The sequence below is a fragment of the Eublepharis macularius genome, chromosome 15 (assembly GCF_028583425.1).
Source record: "Eublepharis macularius isolate TG4126 chromosome 15, MPM_Emac_v1.0, whole genome shotgun sequence".
Taxonomy (NCBI): Eukaryota; Metazoa; Chordata; class Lepidosauria; order Squamata; family Eublepharidae; genus Eublepharis; species Eublepharis macularius.
This window is the reverse complement of record NC_072804.1, coordinates 15,712,350-15,732,264: the sequence shown is the minus strand read 5'-3', so window position 1 is coordinate 15,732,264 and position 19,915 is coordinate 15,712,350. Positions and strand designations below refer to the sequence as shown.

At 44.2% G+C, this 19,915-nt stretch overlaps 1 protein-coding gene across 2 annotated transcripts in view; it reads left to right on the top strand.

Annotated features, from left to right (window-relative positions):
- The window catches only part of LOC129343294 (cytosolic beta-glucosidase-like), a 127,312-nt gene that overhangs the window by 909 nt on the left and 106,488 nt on the right, over positions 1-19,915 (top strand). The window lies entirely within an intron of this gene.

Sequence of the window (19,915 nt, the reverse complement as noted above, 5' to 3'; positions counted from 1 at the left end):
CCTTCCCCGGTCATCTACACTTTACCCCCAGGAAACTGGGCACTCATTTTACTGACCTCGGAAGGATGGAAGGCTGAGTCAACCTTGAGGGGGCTACCTGAACCCAGGATCACCAGTGGATCGAACTCAGGTCGTGAGCAGAGCTTGGGCTGCAGTACTGCCGCTTACCCCTCTGCACCACGGGGCTCATCTTACCATTACATTATCTTTTACTTAGCAGTATTTTAACGCTGACTTCTTAACAATATTTCTGTGTTATCTATCAGCCATTCTTTTCTATCAAGCAGTCCCGCTCATTTTGAAAGTTAAACAAATTTTTGGATAAATTATTCAGTTTCTGTTAACGGCCTTCCAAATCCAGAAAGTTTCCCCCGTGAATGCAGAGAACCAGGACCGGATCTAGGGTTGCCGGCGCCCAGGGCAACCCAAGTCTGCCCCTTTCCCTGTGTGCACACAGCGCGTGTGCGCTCCCGACGCTGTGTGATGATGTCATTTCTGTGACATCATCATGCGGGGCGGAGCATGCCACAAATGCGGCAAGCCGGCTGCCCCGGCACATGGTGTGCCGTGGAGCTGACAGCGGCAGCGCAGGTGGCTGGGAGGCCGCCCGTGCCATTCGCCTGCCCCACTGAGGGGGTGGCTGGCTTGCCGCGCGATCCCTGTCCTGCGGGGCAGGACAGGGAGGCGGCCTCCACCCTCCACTCAGCTGCCTGTGCTGCCGCCGGAGCGCTCGTGATGGCTGGCAGCTGTGCCAGGCGACCCCTCTTTACTGGTGCCAGGGGCAGACTACCCCCCCCTGCCCCCCCCCATTATTCCGGCCCTGCAGAGAACTGAGCATGGTTTTAGATGCAGAGGATGGCAGTGTATGGTCTTGCTGTCATAATATTTTTTATTTTTTACTTCAAGCTTTTCTTACAGTATAATCTCTATATTTATTAATTTCACTTATACCCGTTTTCTACTCAATGGGGACTCACAGCTGCTTACAGCATTCTCACCTCCATTTTCTCTTCCTGCGAACTCTGTGAGGCAGGTTAGTTGTGTGGCTGGCCACAGGCTCTCCTCTATTTTATCCTCACAACAACTCTGCAAGGTAGGCTGAGCTGAGTGGCTCAAGGTCATAGAATCATAGAGTTGGAAGGGGCCATACAGACCATCTAGTCCAGCCCCCTGCCCAGTGCAGGATCAGCCGAAAGCATCTCTGACAAGTATTCATCCAGCCTCTTCTTGAAAACTGCCAGTGAGGGGGAGCTCACCACCTCCCTAGGCAGCTAATTCCACTTTTGAACTACTCTGCCCGTGAAAAAGTTTTTCCTAATATCCAGCCGGTACCTTTGAGCATGTAGTTTTAGCCCATTGCTTCGCGTCCTGCCCTCTGCTGCCAACTGGAACAGCTCCCTGCCCTCCTCCAAATGACAGCCTTTCAAATATTTAAAGAGAGCAATCATGTCCCCCCTCAACCTCCTCTTCTCCAAACTAAACATTCCCAAGGCCCTCAGCCTTTCCTCATAGGGCTCAGTCTCCAGACCCCTGATCATTCTAGTCGCTCTCCTCTGCACCCTCTCGATTTTGTCCACATCCTTTTTGAAGTGAGGCCTCCAGAACTGCACACAATACTCCAGGTGTGGCCTGACCAAGGCAGTATAGAGAGGGGCTATGACCTCCTGCAATTTCGATGCTATGGCCCCTTTGATACAACCCAGGATTGAATTAGCCTTGTTTGCCACCGCATCACACTGACTGCTCATATTTAGTTTACAGTCCACTCTTACCCCAAGATCCCTTTCACATATACTATTGCCCAGAAGTGTATCCCCCATCCAGTATTTGTGCTTCCCATTTTTGTGGCCCAGATGTAATACAGTGCACTTGTCTTTGTTGAATTGCATCCTATTCACAGCTGCCCACTTCTCCAGAGTATTCAGGTCTTGTTGAATTTTAATTCTATCTTCTTGGGTGTTTGCTACTCCTCCCAATTTGGTATCATCAGCAAATTTAATGAGCAGCCCTTCCACTCCTTCATCCAGATCATTGATAAAAATATTGAAAAGTACTAGGCCCAAAACCGAGCCCTGCGGCACCCCACTGGACACCTCCCTCCAATCTGATGAAACGCCATTGACCACCACTCTTTGAGTGCGGTCCTCCAACCAGTTCCCTATTCACCGAACTGTCCTATAGTCTACTCCACAGTCTTCCAGTTTGCCCATCAGAATGTCATGGGGGACCTTATCAAAAGCTTTACTGAAATCCAGATAAATCATGTCAACTGAGTTCCCCCGATCCAATAAGCTGGTCACTCGATCAAAGAAGGAAACCAGGTTGGTCTGGCAAGATCTGTTAGGAACAAAACCATGCTGACTTCCCCGGATCACTGAGCGGTCCTTCAGATGCTTACAGATTGATCCCTTTAAAATCTGTTCGAATATCTTCCCAGCAACAGAAGTCAGACTGACCGGCCTGTAGTTTCCCGGGTCATCCTTCCTCCCTTTCTTAAAGATTGGGATAACATTCGCTCTTCTCCAATCTTGTGGCACATCCCCAGTCCTCCAGGAGGCCTTGAAGATGATGGACAGGGGTTCTGCAAGTTCTCTGGAAAGTTCTTTGAGCACTCTTGGATGCACCCCATCCGGCCCAGGGGATTTGTATTCATCCAGTGCAGCCAGATGCCTCTCCACTACCTCTCTGTCAATGTCAATTAGCCACTCAGGCTAATTGACATTGACAGCAAGCTTCCATGGCAGAGTGGGGGAACTCGCATCTTCTGGATCCTGGTTCTTGTCCAGTGGCATCTTAGAGACTGAGTGTATATGCTTTTGAGAGTCAGGTGTCACTGGACAAATATCCTGCTGTTCTACAGCAGACCAAAACGGCTACCAACTATCCTTCCGGATCTTAGTCTGACACTAGCCACTATACAACACTGGCTCTCTAAGCTCAATATTGGTATTGGGGCCTGCTAGGGCTAAAAAGTGAGGCCGTAAAGACATAATGGAGCATAGATTTACTACTGCTGTTGATTTCAAAGTGTAAATTGAATGCTTGTTTCTCAGATTTGTCTCCTTATTGCTTTGGCCTATTGTATAGAAAGGGGGTGACAACAAACACCTCTGGGCAGTTCAGGGCTCTTGTAATGATTGTTGGTGAGTGTCTATGCGTGTCCCAATTTGGTAAGGGTAAACGTTCCATTTCCCATTCCCATTCCCATTCCCATTCCATGCACTTTGATTCCCCCTCTTAAAAATGGGCAGGAGTGGTCTTTTTCCTAGTCTTGCCGTGATTCATTTGAAGATGTGTGTAGCTCGATTGGCATGAGAAGTACAATATAGTCCTGCTGCTTCCATAGCTTATGTCTGGCCTCTTTCAGAACCTTTTAGTTGAGTGAAATGTTTTGGGAACGTGCTGCAAGCAGGGAATGGGGAGGCTGAGTGGCCTGGCGGTGCTTGTGTGCATACTTGCGCATCCCTGTGCGATACACTGGCCAAATGCAAAACACAGCGTCTGTCAGCTAAGCTACAAGAGACGAATTACACGAGGAGGAGGAGCACATGAAGGAAGCTGAGTTTTAAAAGAGAAGTCTTTGTCAATTTCCCCTCTCTACAGAGCCAGGGAGGCAAATTGGAAATTAGCAAACCCTCTGAGCAGGGATCTCTCTCTGGCTCTGTAGAGAGGAGAAATTGACAAAGCCTTCTGATCTCTTTTAAAACTCAGCTTCCGGGCTAACATTGCGACTCCCTTCACCTGCTCCTCCATATGTGATTCGACTCTTGTAGCTTGGCTCTAAGACTGTGCAGTGAGATTCAGCCTTCAGTCGTCTAGTGATCAAATCCACAGGAACATTTTTTTCTTTGAATTTGATGCAAGCTCAGCAGAACCAGTTCTGACAAAATTGGCTGTAAGTCCTCTGCTGTTTACTGGGGTTTAGTCCCAGGAAAATGCTCTTAAATCTGCAGCAAGAGGCTTCTACCATGTGATTTCAGGTGGTAAAGACTTCCAATAAAAAACAGGGTAATTCTCAAGTCTCCTGCCAGAGAATGTGTGCAGAAATCACTCCACATGCTTTTGAGAACTGTAGTTGAGGTTTGTCAATCTCAAATTAACTACAGTCTGGAAACTTTGTTGCATGGGATTAGCAGGTAAATTCTGTTTAACTGTTTGTACAAAAAAATCCTACAAAGCTCTTACTCTCATAAAAATCTGAGCCTGATTTTCAAAGGAGGCCTCTGTACGAGGTGACTTGAAAATATTAAATGTCACCCCAATTTTTAAAACCTAATCCAGAGTGAATCCTGGATAGTTTGCCTAAGATGTGTTCCAGATAAATTAAAAGAAAATGTTATTAAAGAAAGAATTATTAAGCACATTGAAGAACAAAGTTTGCTAAGGGAAAATCAGCATGGCTTCTGCAAAGGGAAGTCCTGCGTTGTCAACCTCTTGGAGTGGTTTGAGGAGGTTAACAAGCATGTGAATAAAAGCAATTCGGTAGATATCATACACTCTGACTGCCAAAAGACTTTTGACCAGATACCTCATCAAAGACTCCTGATTAAGCTTAGCAGTCATGGAATAAAAGGAATGATCCTCTTATGGATTTAAAATTGGTAAATGACAGGAAGCAGAGAGTAGAAAAAAATGGATAGTGTCCGGGGTCAGCAGCCCAGCCCCCGGACTTGCTGACAGGCAGCGGCAGGGGGCAGCCAGGAGACAGCAGTACAACCGCTCTGTCTGGCAAACAGAGCCAGAACCTGCCTACTCCAGGGGGAAGGGGCGAAAGGCCAAAGCCTCAGAAGGCTGGAGGGAGCAGGGAGAAGCCAGCTAGTCCCACCCCCCAGGGGAAAGAGAGGGGGCTAAGCAGGCTAGAGGAAAAGGGCCAAGGCAGGGGGAATAGGGACACAGCAACAACCCAAACAGAGCCCTTACCTTCCAAGGAGGAGAAGCAGCCACTACAGCCCAGAGCCACCCCCTGGCTAGAGGACAGCAGCCTGGCTCAGGAGGTGCTAGGAGCCAAGCCCCTCCAGGTGGAGCTGCCACAGGCATTCTGGGGGAGGAGATGGGTAGCCCCGCCCGGCATCAGTGAACAGGCAGCACAGAAGCTGGCCAGGGCAGCTCCTCGCGAGCAAGGCCAGCCAGGCTCAGCAGCACATAAGCCGGCTGGGGCAGCTCCTCATGAGCAAGGCCAGGCAGGCTCAGCAGCACAGAAGCCGGCTGGGGCAGCTCCTCGTGAGCAAGGCCAGGCAGGCTCAGCAGCACCGAAGCCGGCTGGGGCAGCTCCTCATGAGCAAGGCCAAGGAGACCTCAGCTGGGGATGGCTCGCATTCAATCCCACCCTGCCAGCAAGGCAAGGAAGCCAAGAAGGGATTAGTGGTAGGAGGGAAACACCTGAGGGAAGGCCCAGCTGGGCCAAGTCAGGAGATGGCACGAGCCTAGAAGGAGGGCGGGGCGGGGAAAGGAAGCCCTATATAAGGTGGCTAGGAAGAGCTCTGAGGTGGTGGGTGTGAGTGAGGAGTGATGATGTGGAGTGAGAGCAGTAGGATGCAAGGGTGGAGGCTTGGAGGAGAGTGCTGGAAGGAGGAGATGAAGGAGGATGCAGGGGGTAAGCAGGCCAGGTTGAGTAGGCCAACGAGTGGACTGAGAGGGAGTCTGGGTGAGGTATACCGCCCCTCCTTCCACAGAGCAGGGTCCTGCAGAATCCCTGGCCCCCCTGTGACGTCAGGTGCAGACCGCCCAGTGCCACGCCCAGCGGCAGTCGCGGCAAGCCCTGACAGATAGTTCTCACAATGGAGAGATGTGAGCACTGGGGTCCCACAAGGATCAGTATTGGGGACTGTGCTATTTAATTTACTCATAGATGATTTGATATTGGGACGAGTGGTTTAATATCTGAGTTTTCAGATGATACCAGATTACTCAGGATGGTGGATTCTGAAGTGGATTCAAGGTGTATCTGAAGAGCTACAGGAGGATCTCTTAAGTTGGGTGAGTGGGCAGTAATATGGCAATTGATGTTCATTGTGGGCAAGTGTAAGGTAATGTGTGTTGGAACACAAAAGTTCCTAACTTTAAATAGATGCAGGTGAGGGGTCTGAACTGGGTGAGAGTGAGATTGAAAAAGATCTTGGGGTTGTAGTGGAAAGCTTGATGAAAATGTCAAACCAATGTACAGCAGCTGTTAAAAAGCCTCAATGCTAGGAATGATTAGGAAAGAGTTTGAAAATAAAATGGCCAATATTGTAATACCCTTGTATCAGGCTGTGGTGTGGCCTCATTTGGACTACTGTGTGCAGTTCTGATTGCTATATCTCAAAAAGGATATTCCAGAGTGGGGGAAAATTCAGTGGAAGACAACTAAGATGGTTGGGTTGAGTACCTTTTCTATGAGGAAGAAAGACAAGGGGAGACATGGTAGTGTTTTTTTAAAATTATACGTATGGTGGAGAAAGTTGACAGAGGGAGCTTTCTCTCTCCCATAATACTAGGAGCAACCAATAAAATTTGTGGGAAAGGAAATCCTTCTTTACTCCACAAGTAATTAAACTATGACGTTCACTGACAATGGACATAGTGATAACCATGAGCGTAGATGGCTTTAAAAGGGAGTTAAACAGATTCGTGGCTACTAGCCATGGTGACTGAAGCGAACCTCCACATTCAAGGGCAGTATAGCTCTGAAGACCAGTGCTGGGAGACCGCATTGGGGGAAGGCCTCTCTACTCAATTGGCTTTCCAGGGTAACTAGTTGGCTACAGTGTGATACAGGATGCTGGACTAGATAGACCACCAGTCTGACCCAGCAGGCACTTTTTGAAGTTCTTATTAGGGATGTGCGCTTCGGGATTCTGATTCGGGATAAACACCCGAACCTTGCTCGATTTTTAAAGATTCAGGATTCCTGAATCTGCCCCAGCTTTGCTGAGCCAATTCAGGAATCCCAAAGCAAACCTTTCTGAAGTGATTCATATCGCTTCGGGAAGCTTTGGGCAAAGTGGCAGCGGCTATTTGCACTGCATATAGCAAGAAAAGTGCTGCTTGCTTTCAAACTTCCTGCCTGCTGCTCCTCCCATCAGGTGAAAAAAGGGGTGGGGCAGGAAGTTTGAAAGCCACCTTTTTTGTGCTGCTTGCAAGCGGCATGAAAAGGGACACTTTAAAATGCTGCGTTGCTTGCTTCAGCTGATGGGAGTGAAGCAAACAATGTGGTGTTTGAAACTTAAAGCAACCCTTTTTGTGCCACTTGCAAGCAGCATGAAAAGGGTGCTTTCAAACGCTGTGCTGCTTGCTTCATCCTATGGGAAGAGGAGCAAGTGGCGGGGCGGGAAGTTTAAAGCAACCCTTTTCTTGCCGCTTGCAAGATGCACCAAAAAGGTTGCTTTGAACTTCAGTGTGCTCTGTAAAGATTCCCGAATCTTTACAGAGCATACCGAAGCTTTTAAATACCCATATTCAGAATTGTTTTCCCAAAGCGATACACACGAATCTTTTTCGGGTGCACTCCCCTAGTTCTTATACCATTACTTTCATCTGCTGGTTATGCTAGCATTCCACCTACACCTCCAATGTACCTTAACTAAGATTTCATTTCTTCTTTATTAAGAGCCGTATTTGGCTCTTGTGGCATAGGTTGCAGACCCCTGCCTTAGACCCATATTGTGCACAATATTTTGGCCTTTGCAGGCAGAAATGTGTGCACAGTAGGTGCGTGATTGGGAGGAATAAGTTATACGTAAAACTATGTAACTATATATAAAAATGGACTGTGCTGCAGTCTGAAATCCTTAATCATAATTAGCCTGTGACTATCCTGGGAAAAGGAGGAGAGTCGTACCTTATCTCTATTTTTGAAAGGCAAGTTAATTGGAAAGATAGTCTTTAAAGGAGCCATCATGTTAAATTTTATTGGAATTGCTTATAAATGCCTCCCTCTCTGTGCAAACTACAGAACAATGCATTCGGCATGAAAAGAGATGCCCTTTGTAGAATCTCTAAACTTACATTTGCTCAGATAAAGCGTGTGGCAATTACAGTCAAACGTATAAGTTTTATACACTGCAGCTGCTGTCTTGAGCCTGTTCTTTCCTGTCAAATGCAAATCGGCCCATTTATCAGTGGGGTGAAGTAAAAGGGGAGGGGGCTGTGTGTACTTATCTGCCAATGTGAGTAAAGAAATAAAGACGACTGTTACATAAAATGGAAACAAAGTGCATTTTCTTTATTAGAGCTCCCACAAACAAGTAAGCACAATAAATGCTATTTTCTTACAGTCAATTTTCTGTCTAAAGGAAATACAGCTAACCAGTGACTAATACATCAGAGTTTTTGCTTATCACTGAAGAAGAAGAAAATGGTGTTTGCTCGTGTTGATTAGCATTTGCCATTTAGAAGAGCATTTTCATTGCGGAGTGGGGGGGGAAGAAAAGAGTTTTTCGAGGGAAGTGTTTCCAGCTCTTTAGAAACCTAATGCCTCATACACCGTTTCCCTAATTTGAAGTACTCTATGAATCCTATCATAATTGGTTTGGAAACTAGTAGCCCTGTTGGTCAATTAGAACAAAATTCACAGAGGTGGTAAAATAATACCTTTGTTAAATCTAACCAGTCTTCAATACAACGCCAAAGTTTTAAAGTCAAATAGATTTCTTCCTTGGGCAGAGTTGGGTTTCAGACCACAGCCCGCATTGTGTAGTGGCTTGAATATTGGATTAGGATCTGGGAGACTCAGGTTCGAATCTCTAATCTGCCACGGAGCGCGCTGAGTGACCTTGGGCCAGTCATATGCTCTCAGCCTAATCTACCTCACAAGGTTGTTGTGAGGATAAAATGGAGAATGGGAGAACGTTTTAAGCCATTTTGGAGAGAAAAGTGGGCTTTAAATGAAGTACAACAATGTTTCTATTCCTCAGGAGTTCCTCAGGACAAGTTGCTGGTTATATATCTCCCAAATGACTGTTTCTAATGGTTCAGTGGGCCTGCATACCAGGTATGCATGTCAAAGGCACAAATTCCTTTACTTAAGAAAAAAGGACTTTTTCTTTTATTGGCAGCCTTGCTGTAAATGTTGCAAGGGAATGTTGCTGTAAAATTTTGCATTTTCCCACTGAAACCTGAAAGACCATCGGTTTTATTGAGCAACGATTTCATTGATTGTGGTTTTGAAGCACCATATCCGTAAGACCTGGCAAAAATGTGTAGTATGGTGGCTATGGATTGTTTTTGTTTGACTTTCTGCCTTTCCTAAAGAAAAAAAAAGTTGCAGTTCTGAGGGCATAAACTCTGTTAGGTCCCCTTTACGCAGCATTCACACTTGCCGTAGTAAGCACTGCTGTTTGCTGTAGTGACTGCGTCATGTGTGAACTGCAGGCTCTTCTCCCTACATTTGGAGATGTGTGCCAGGTATCTGTGCACTCCTGGGTTCTTTGTACACTATGCTTTGCAGCTTGCACAGAGATCTACTGTTGTTGAAAAAGCATTGGACTAGGATAGAGCAGACTCGGGTTCGAATGTCCATTCAACCATGGAACGCAGTGGATGATCTGGCTGCATTGTCTCACAGTCTAACATATTTTGCAAGGTTGTTGTGTGCAGATAAAATCGATTAACTGTTTATATTTTCCTGAGCATGGACAGGATGTGGGGGAAAGGCCATATCCCAGCAGATTGTGGAGGCAGTTGGGAATTTCCTGCATTGTGTGTTGGGGGGTTGGGCTAGATGACCTTGGAGGTCCTTCCAACACTATGAATCTATGAAATGAGGTGTAGCTGCACCAACCATGATTGGTGTTTAAAGTAAAAGTGAGGCGAGATTGTACAAGAGTTATGGAACCATTGCCCAAACTGCAGGCCTGCGACTCTTTCATGTTTGTCTTTTGAGAAAATAAAACGTGGGATCTGAATTCCTTTCCCTATACTAAAGTGAGGCATTATGTCACGCTCAGGGCGAGGGCTGCCCATCCTGGGCGCAGGGGAACTGAGGTGGAGCACCGGCAGTTCAAGCAGTCCCGTGGTGTGCAGGTAAGTGAGTGTCCTAAGATGAGGTCGAGAGCTGGGAGGTCAGTCTATCAACGGAGTGAGAGAGAGGGGGAAGGGAGTCCGGAGGCCAAGCCAGCATCAGAAGTCGAGAAGTCCATCAAGCCGGGGGAGGGGGGAGTGAGCGAGTGGGAGTCCAAGACGAAGCTGAGGTCAGGAATCAGGAGTTCAAGCCGAGGGAGGATAGGGCACAAAGCAGGATCAGAGCTCCTGGTCGCAGAGCTACTGGTTTTAGGAAGTGGTGAGTGAAGTTGCTCCTTTTATGCTCAGGTCAGCGTCCGAGAGCGAGGGGCAGGTGTTTCTTCTTCGCCTGATTGTGGTGCCTCACTCTCAGAGAGCAGCCCTGTCCAACGCTGAGCCTGTAGATGCACACTCCTGCACCTTTCCCACACAGCCTCCCTCACCCAGGTCCTCTGCCCTGCGGCCGGCTCGAGAGGCTCGGGTCTCCGGGGTGCTGGTTCTTCCTCCTCTCTGTATGACCCCTCACCCCTGATAGCTTCCCCAGAGGGCCCGGGCTGCTGCTCCATTAACGGCTCCTCTGGTGCTGTGGGCGGCTCCGCTGCTGGTTCTGCTGGCTCCTCCGGCCCGTCATCCTCTGGGGAGGACTCGCCGGCAGGCAGGGAGCCCTGCCAAGGCTAACCCATGACACATTAGCTGATTCTTTCTGACGGACCAGTCTGTTTCTTATCCTGCCTTTCCTTCAAGGTGTTTGGATAGTATACAGTCCTCTGCCTCTCCCTTTTTGTTGTCACTTCAATCCTATGAGGTAGGTCAGGCCAAGAGAGAATTACTAGCCAAGGTAAGCAAGCTTTGCTACCAAGTTAATGGCTGTGATTGGAACTCAGAACTTCCAAATCCTAGTCTGATACTCTAAGCACTATGAACCCCTCCTTCCTGGCCATGAATGTGTGAAAACTCATTGTGTGGTGCTAGTATGTGATGTCACTTTAGTTACTTACAAAGAGCTGCAGGACTACTGCTTCCTTTGCCAGTTGTGTTTCTTGTCGGAGTTGGTTCTGCACTGTGAAGTGACTTTCCTTCGGCAGAGGGTTGATGAGTGTTTCGAACAGCGCCAGCTCTTTCATCATGTGACCATAATTGTTGGCTGTCATTAACGTGTAGACACATTTAGCGGGTTCTTGTTTTCCACAACCTGCCACAGTGTGTTTGACAAGGAACCAAGGTGGGCTTTCAACAATTTGGGTTTATCTCTTGTGCTCGAATGCCAACTGCTTTGTGCCACAGATATTTTTCACTCTGCTTCTTCCCCATTAGTTATTGTTTATCCTACTACTTTACACTTTTATTTATCTGCACGCCATGAGAGTCTGGATGGAACCTCTGCTGTGTCTCGCCTTTCTTCTGTTTAACAAGTTACAACAGAATCCTTTCCTGTCCCTTAAAGCACAGAATGACACACGAAAAAATTATGGCATGATCTACACCGAGCGTATCTCCCCCAACTCCTCCCACCTTCTGTAATTTTCCTTATAAATGTTTGCAAATTGATTTTCTTCCTATATGCATCCAAAGTAGTATTGTTATTCCTTAATGTGCCTTTGGACTTCTATTTTCTTGTAGATACACCCTGTCACTACATTTGTGACCTCAGACCTCTGCTTTCTTAATTTTTTTTTTTTTTTTGAAAAATTTTTTATTGGGTTAGAGCATTTTTATTTTTACATTACAATCAATTTTCCCCTAATTTTTCGTTTCTAACCCCCTCCCTTTCCCCCCCTTTTGTTGACTTCCAACAGCTTTCCCACCCTCTGTCCCTTTTCCCTTACTTCTATTAAATTCCTCTGTCTAAAACAGATATACATTCTCCATTATATTAAGCAGTACATCATTAACTCCTTTAATTATTATACACCCAAACTATACGTCTTTAGATAAACAATTTATCCCATTTTCCAATTTTGAATAATTCTATATAAACCTATATATCATAAACCATAAAAATTTCCCACATTTAAATCAAACAATTTGATTTGTTCTCTATATATTACTCATTTCAACTTTTTATGGTAATTCTATATAACTCCTCAGATACTCAATCAATTTAACTCTTCTATACATTCAGTTTGGTGCATATAAATCTTGTCAAAGAAAGAAAATATTGTTAGTTAGTCAATCCTCATGTTTAAACCTTATCATTAATTATTCTCTATCAGTTGACCTATACATATCTATATATATCTCAATCAATTAATCTAACTGCTTATAAATTCACAATTCTCTTCCTCCCCCGGTAAAGTCACCCCTCTCTTTTATACTTTTATTATATTTCAGTAGTTCTCAAACTGCCACAGTTTTCCTCCCACCTCCCATTTCTTCTCCAGGTATTGTTTCAGCTTCTCCCAGTCTGTGTTGAACTGCCCTGAGTCCAGATCTCTCAGTTTTCTTGTCATCTTGTCCATTTCAGCCATATACAGCAATTTGTAGATCCAATCTTCAATAGTTGGTACTTCTTGTACTTTCCATTTCTGCGCATACAAAAGTCTAGCTGCTGCAGTCATATAAAAAATCAACGTCCTATGATGGGCTGGAATTCCCTCCATTCCCAAGTTTAGCAGCAGGAGTTCTGGGTTCTTATTTATTTGAAACTGTAAAATTTCACTCATTTCTCTTATTATTTCCCCCCAGAACTGCCTAGCTACCTCACACGACCACCACATATGATAGAGGGAGCCCTCATGTTTCTTACATTTCCAGCATTTATTGGAAGTATTCAAATTCCCTAGCGCAATCTTCTTTGGTGTCATGTACCAACGATAGATCATTTTGAAAATGTTCTCTTTAATATTGATACATGTCGTTGTCTTCATTGTAGTTTTCCACAAGTATTCCCATGCCTCCATTGTTATTTCTTTATTGAAATTTATAGCCCATTTCACCATCTGTGTTTTAACTATCTCATCCTCAGTATACCATTTCAGCAATACTTGGTATACCTTGGATATTCTTTTCTTGTCTTCTTTAAGAAGGGTCTGCTCTAGTTCCGAGTTCTCTGTTCGTATGCCCCCTTTTGCAAAGTCTGAGTTGTATAAGTCTCTAATCTGTCTATACTGAAACCAATCATAGTTAGGTGATAGTTCCTCTTGCGTCTTTATTCTAAGTTTAGATACTTCAATCTTAGTTATTTCTTTGTACGTTAAACATTGTTGTTCATTATCCACAGCTCTCGGATCTATCACCTCATATGGAACCACCCACAAGGGGGTTCCTTCTTGTAGGTAAGTTCTATACTTCTTCCAGATTGTAAATAGACTTCTCCTTACAAAATGATGCAGGAACATCGAGTTGACCTTTACTTTGTCATGCCATAGGTATGCGTGCCATCCAAAAATTTTTTTATATCCCTCTAGGGCTAATAGTTTCTTATTCTTTAATGTCATCCACTCTTTTAGCCAAACTAGGCAGATTGCATCATGGTAAAGTCTCAGATTGGGCAGTTGCATTCCGCCTCTCTCCTTTGCATCTTGTAAAACTTTTACTTTCACTCGAGGCTTCTTGCCTGCCCAAACAAAATCTGATATTTTCCTCTGCCATTTTTCAAATTGTTTAGAGTCTCTGATGATTGGTATTGTCTGTAACAAAAACATTACTCTTGGTAACACATTCATCTTAACTGCTGCAATCCTGCCCAACCATGACAGGTTCAATCTATTCCATTTGATCAAGTCTCTCTCTATCTGAGTCCATAATTTTTCATAATTATTCTTGAACAAATCTATATTTTTTACGGTCAGCTCAACTCCCAAGTATTTCACCTTACTAGTTACTTCACAATCCGTTGTTTCCATTAACAATTGTTGTTTCTGCTTAGTCATGTTTTTGCATAATATCTTTGACTTCTTTTTGTTAATGAAGAAACCTGCCAAATCTCCAAACTCCTTGATCTTGTCTATCACTTTTGGCATGTTCTCCAGTGGGTCTTCTACAATTAACATTATGTCGTCTGCAAATGCTCTGACCTTATATGAATAGTCCTTTATTTTTATTCCTCGTATTTCCTCATCTTGTCAAATTTGTATCATCAGAATCTCCAATACTAAAATGAACAACAATGGAGATAACGGGCAACCTTGTCTTGTTCCTTTACTAATCGTCAATTTCTTGGTCAATTCATCATTCACTACAATTGCTGCAGTCTGGTCTCTATAGATTTCCTTGATTGCTCTGACGAATCTTTCTCCCATTTGTAGCTTTTCCATAGTGGCAAACATAAAGTCCCAGTTTAAATTGTCAAACGCTTTTTCAGCGTCTACAAAGAAGAAACCAACCTCTTTGTCACAACGCTTGTCGTAGTATTCAATAGCATTGATCACTGTCCTTAAGTTGTCTCTTATTTGTCTGTCTGGCAAAAAGCCTGCTTGTTCCTCCTCTATGACTTCCGAGAGCCACCCCTTCAATCTCTCCGCCAATATCTTCGCAAAAATTTTATAGTCATTATTGAGTAGTGATATAGGCCTATAATTTTTCACGCTAGTCAGATCTTGGCCCTCTTTTGGGATCAATGATATATTCGCTTCGCTCCAAGTGTCTGGAATTCTTTGATCCCTAAAAACTCCGTTCATCACCTCTTTTAGGAATGGTGCCAGTTCATTGGCCATTGTCTTATAAAATTTAGCCGTAAGTCCATCTGGCCCTGGCGCCTTTCCTAAATTTGCGGATTGTATTGCCATATTTATTTCCTCATCAGTTACTTCACTGTTCAGCTTATTTCTCCAAGCTTCCGAGATCTCTGGAAGTTTGGTTTTCTCCAAATATGATGCTATTGATTCTTTGTTTACTTCTTTTTTATTATACAGCTTAGCGTAAAATTTATAAAAGGCTCTGCTAATGGTAGTCTGCTCCAAATACGTTTTGTTTTCTTCACAAATTTTATTTATTATTTTCTTTTCCCTTTTCTTCTTTAATTGCCATGCCAAATATTTCCCAGGTTTATTAGCACCCTCAAAAGCTTTTTGATTCAGTCTTTTAAGGTTCCACTCCAATTCTTTATTACTCATTGCTGTTAACTGTTCTTGAAGAATTTTGATTTCCTGATGTATTTTCTTTTTCCCTGGTCTCTTTTTTAACTGTACTTCTTTGGCCTTTATTTTCTCCTCAATCTCTTGTCTTTTCTCCTCTTTCTTTTTCCTTGCTCTACCATTTAAGTCCATTAGTATGCCCCTTACAACCGCCTTATACGCGTCCCAAACTTTACTGGTTGGTACTTCTTTATTCACGTTGTATTGTATAAAAAACTTAGTCTCTCTTCTCAGTGTTTCCATATTCTCACTTTCCTGTAACAAGTCCTCATTTATTCTCCAGGCTTTCCTTTTTCTCCTTTTTCCAAATTTCCACATAATTGGGTTGTGATCTGAGCCTACCATCGGCATTATTTCTACCTCCTTAGTCCATAGCGCTAAGTCCTTTGAGGCCCAGATCATATCAATTCTTGATAATGTAAGATGCCTTGCAGAATAAAAAGTAAACTGTTTGGTTTTAGGATATTCTCTCCTCCATACGTCTTCGAGAGTCTCTTGTTGAATCAACTCAAAAAAAAGCTTTGGCAATAGTCCTCTTTTCTTTTGTGCTTTTGTAGTCTTTTTGTCTAATTCCAAATCTGTCACTCCATTGAAATCTCCAGCAAGAATTATCTGGTCATATACAAGATCGTCTAGGTGCTTCCTTAAGTCCTCAAAGAAGCTTTCCTTTGCACCGTTAGGTGCATAAAGTCCGACTACCAACACTCTCTTTAAGTTCCAATTACATTCCACTGCTACAAATCTAGCTTCCACATCTCTCATAACAAATTTTGGCTGCAGCTCCTCTTTTATATACAACACCACTCCTCTTTTTTTCTTGTTGGAAGCCGCTACAAATTCTTTGCCCAATTTTCCAGATTTTAAATATTTTACATCCTGTTTTCTAATATGGGTCTCCTGCAAACAAACAATATCACATTTTTGTTTTAGTAGCCAATGGAAAATATTTTTTCTCTTATTCGGTGAGTTTAGTCCATTTACATTCCAAGATAATACTTTACCCTCCATATTCATGGTTTTGTTGGTAAGTCTTTTTCATTGTCCTTGATAAATCTCTCCATCTCCCGCTCAGATCTGATGCGTTTTTTTGCCCCTCCAAACTCAAAGGACACTCCTTCCGGTAACTCCCATCTGTATCTGATATTCATGTCCTTCAAAGTCTGAATTAGCACTCTATATTTTTTCCTGTCCAATAACACTGATCTGGGCAATTCCTTCATTATAATAATCGTCTTGCCATCAATCTCCAATGGATCTTGAAATTGTTTGGTCACAATCCTCTCTTTCATATTTCTAGTTGTAAACTGCACAATCACATCCCTTGGTAGTTTCCTCTGGGTTGCAATTCTCGAGTTCACACGATACGCCACATCTAGGATAGCCACAATTTCCTCCTCCTCCTTCCCCAGGTAATCAGCCAACACCTCAGTCATCTGTTCTTGCGCTGACTTCCCTTCCACTTCTGGCAGACCACGAAAACGAAGCTGCTTCTCCATGTGTTTAGTTTCTGCAACTGACATCCTCCCCTTCACCAGCCTCATCTCTGTTTGTTGCGTGTCTATTAAATTCTCCATCGCGTCTTCTACTGTTTTAACTCTCTGCTGCGTTCCTTGTAATTCACTGCTAATCGTTTCCACACCTTTTTTCACTTCTGACAGCTCCGACTTTACTGTCTGTGTAACTTCCTTGACCTCTTTAATAAGCTCCAATTTCGTGTCCTTAAGTTCTTTCATCATGTCTATAAGTTTTTTGTCCAAGTTTTCTATTGCCGATTGCCACTCTTTTTTCGACATCGTGGGGCTTGCTTTAGCTCGCTCCCACGAATCTGCTCTCTTCCTCAGCTCCGTGGCGTATAATTAAACGTTTTCCTTTTTTTTAAATGTCCCAATCTTTGCCAAAATTAATTTTTTATATCCAAAATGTCGGGCGTCTTTTCTCTATGGTTTCTCTATGTTATTATAATCCAAGATGGCCTACTTCCTCTTCCGCTGAAGCCACGACCCTTCCCCTTTCAAAGATGGCGATTCCCCACTTCCTGTCCTTTGGCAAGGGCCGCTTCCCTCCAGCCACTCTATTGTTGTTACGCACTTCCTGTCTCCCGTCTTCCCACAGCAGGTCTCGCGATGGTGTCTTTTTCCCACAGCTCCAAAACCACAGGTATTCAAAACAATAGTCCGATTTTTGTAATAACTTCTTTAAACTTAGTCTCTTTTAAAATACAACTCCTGCCGAGTCTTCACCTCCTTTTCACTAGTCTGTTGCAGTTTAAAAATCTACTTTCTTTCCTCTCTGTTTTTGTCAATCTGTCCCGTTTCAAGAGATAGCGATCTTTACCTTCTCTCCAGCTTTCTCGGGTTGTAATCGCTGTTTCGATCTTAAATTCTCCTCTCGACTTCCCTCCCCGATCGAAGCTTGGGTATGTAGGTCTTATGCCAGCCGAATTGGCCCCAAAATTGCCGCAGAGATTATAGCCGACCCGTCGCAAGGTGGGACCTCAAGGATCGGGGGGGAGACTCCTTGTGTAGAGCCCCCCCTCGTCCGAGATCTAGCTCACCCTAGGGTCTTGAGCGTTCTTTGCCTGCTCCCCGCCTGAGAGCAGTCGGCCGCGGGTTATTTTCACCCCTCCGGCCGGTTTAAAACGGCAATCCGGTCAGCTCCACAAATGGAGCTGCGTTAGACCTCCATGAATCCCAAACCGGAAGTCTGCTTTCTTAATTTTTTTAAGCACCTGATGCCTCCAACTGTCTCCTCTAGCAAAAAGAGGTCATCTAGCATTTTGATCGATTGGAATTAAATTTGCTATTGCACTTAAAGGAGAAAAGTCGCTTTCTAAAACATGTTATGCTGAGTCACACATGAAAATAAACTGTCAAGCTGTGCAAGTTGTATTTAAATCTTCATTATAACTCTCTCCATGTAGAGTAAAAGCACGTTGCTTTGTGTTTTAAAGACACCTCCCTCTTCAGTCTTCTGGATTCCTTACCGTACCACCTACCTTACCGATAATCTCATTTGATATATGGTAGTATAGAACAGATTCTTGTTCTGTTTCGCACTTAACTGGAGGACTTTCCAATTAAGCCTTTGCAAGTACAGTGTTTAATTTAGACTTTGTAAAACATTATTGCGTGTTAATTAAATACCATTGCAAATTAAATAAATACCAAGTGCACATTAAAACATATTTGCGGACTATTAAAAGCTGCAACATAGGGTTCTTATCAGTTTTGTAGTAACAGCTCTATTACAGTGGATGTTTAATAATCTGTATTCAAATAACATACATTAGTCGTCTTATTAAATCAAGATTAATTGTACAAAGGGGAGCACTAATTTGAAAGGTTACTTTTCCCCCTGCAGATCTGATCTTTCCATAACATCCTTTACCCATTAAAATTGGTGTTAAAGACTCTGTAAATTTGTTCCATGTGTCATTTAGGAGGGAGTAGTTACTACATGTATTGAATACCTGAGAAAAATTCACATTTTCTTGCCTGTTGCCATCTAGTATTAAATAACATTATATTTGGTAATAACTTATTATGGCATTCTTTGTAAAGGTTGCTCAGATTCTGACATTTCCACTTCTTTTGTCTCAATAAGTGGGCCTCTGCTGTAAGGTTAGGCATTTTGGTAAAGTTGCAGAAATATCCCACTCACAGGAAAACTAAGGATTCTCTGCAAGATGAACCTTCCCACCACCACTCAATGCTGCCAGCTGCTGTGTCTGTTTGAAAACGGTGAGAGATTTGGGGGTGCGAGATCTCGAGCACCATTCTGAGCAGTTCGACTCAGACACCTATTCCGATCTATTCAATGGGGTTTGCTTCCAGGAAAGTGCTCTTACATGGCAGATCACTTATGGAATTGAGGGGGAGAGTTCATCATCATCATCATCATCATCATCATCATCATCATCATCATTATTGAGGGGGAACTGAGGGGGAGAGTTCAGCAGCATCATGTATAACAACAACAACAACAACAATAACAACAACAATAATAATATCCTGCCCTCCCCACAAGCAGGCTCAAGGCAGGTCACAACAGAACATAAAACATACAAGATAAAATCACAATCAATTAACGCAGCTTTGTAATAAAACACCTGCTCACTGTATAAAAACCATATAACATCTGACGGAGGTGGAGGTGCAGCTTAACCATGTGTGGTCGCTCATATATGGGGGGTAGATGGTCAATACCCCCTACAGACATAGAGGAGACCAGGAGAGAGGCTCATTTGGTGGAAACCCTGATGGCCTCAACCATATTCCTGGCGGAACATCTCCATCTTACAGGCCCGCCTGAAGGAGACAAGATCTTGGCGGGCCTGGGTGTCCTCAGACAGAGAGTTCCACCAGGTTGGAGCCAGGACTGAAAAGGTGAGTGTGGAGAGTGGTACATTGTGAGCTCTTCGGGGGGGAAAGACAGAGTGTAAATGAAGTGTTGGTGGTGGAGAACGCCCTCAAGTCATGGCTGACTTATAGCAACCCTTGGGGAGACTAAGATACCAGGCACCCAGGGAACACAGGCTGTGTGCGTGCTCCCTGGGGGCGCAGTGATGTCACTTCCAGAAGTGATGTTGTTATACTGGCTGTGGGAGCATCCCTGTGCTTCATTTGGAGCCAATTTGGGCCCCAAATTGGCTGAATTGGCCTCATGCAGAGCACAGGAACACTTGCGCAGCTGGCATGATGACATCACTTCCAGAAGTGACGTCACTGTGTCAGCCCGGGGCATGCACAAAGAAGGAACATGCTACCAGCACAAGGTAAGTACCAGGTCTCCCAGCCTCCCGGCGGGAGGGTAGAGGGACCATCAACCCTAATACCACCCTCACCCCTCTTCTTGGTGTCTGT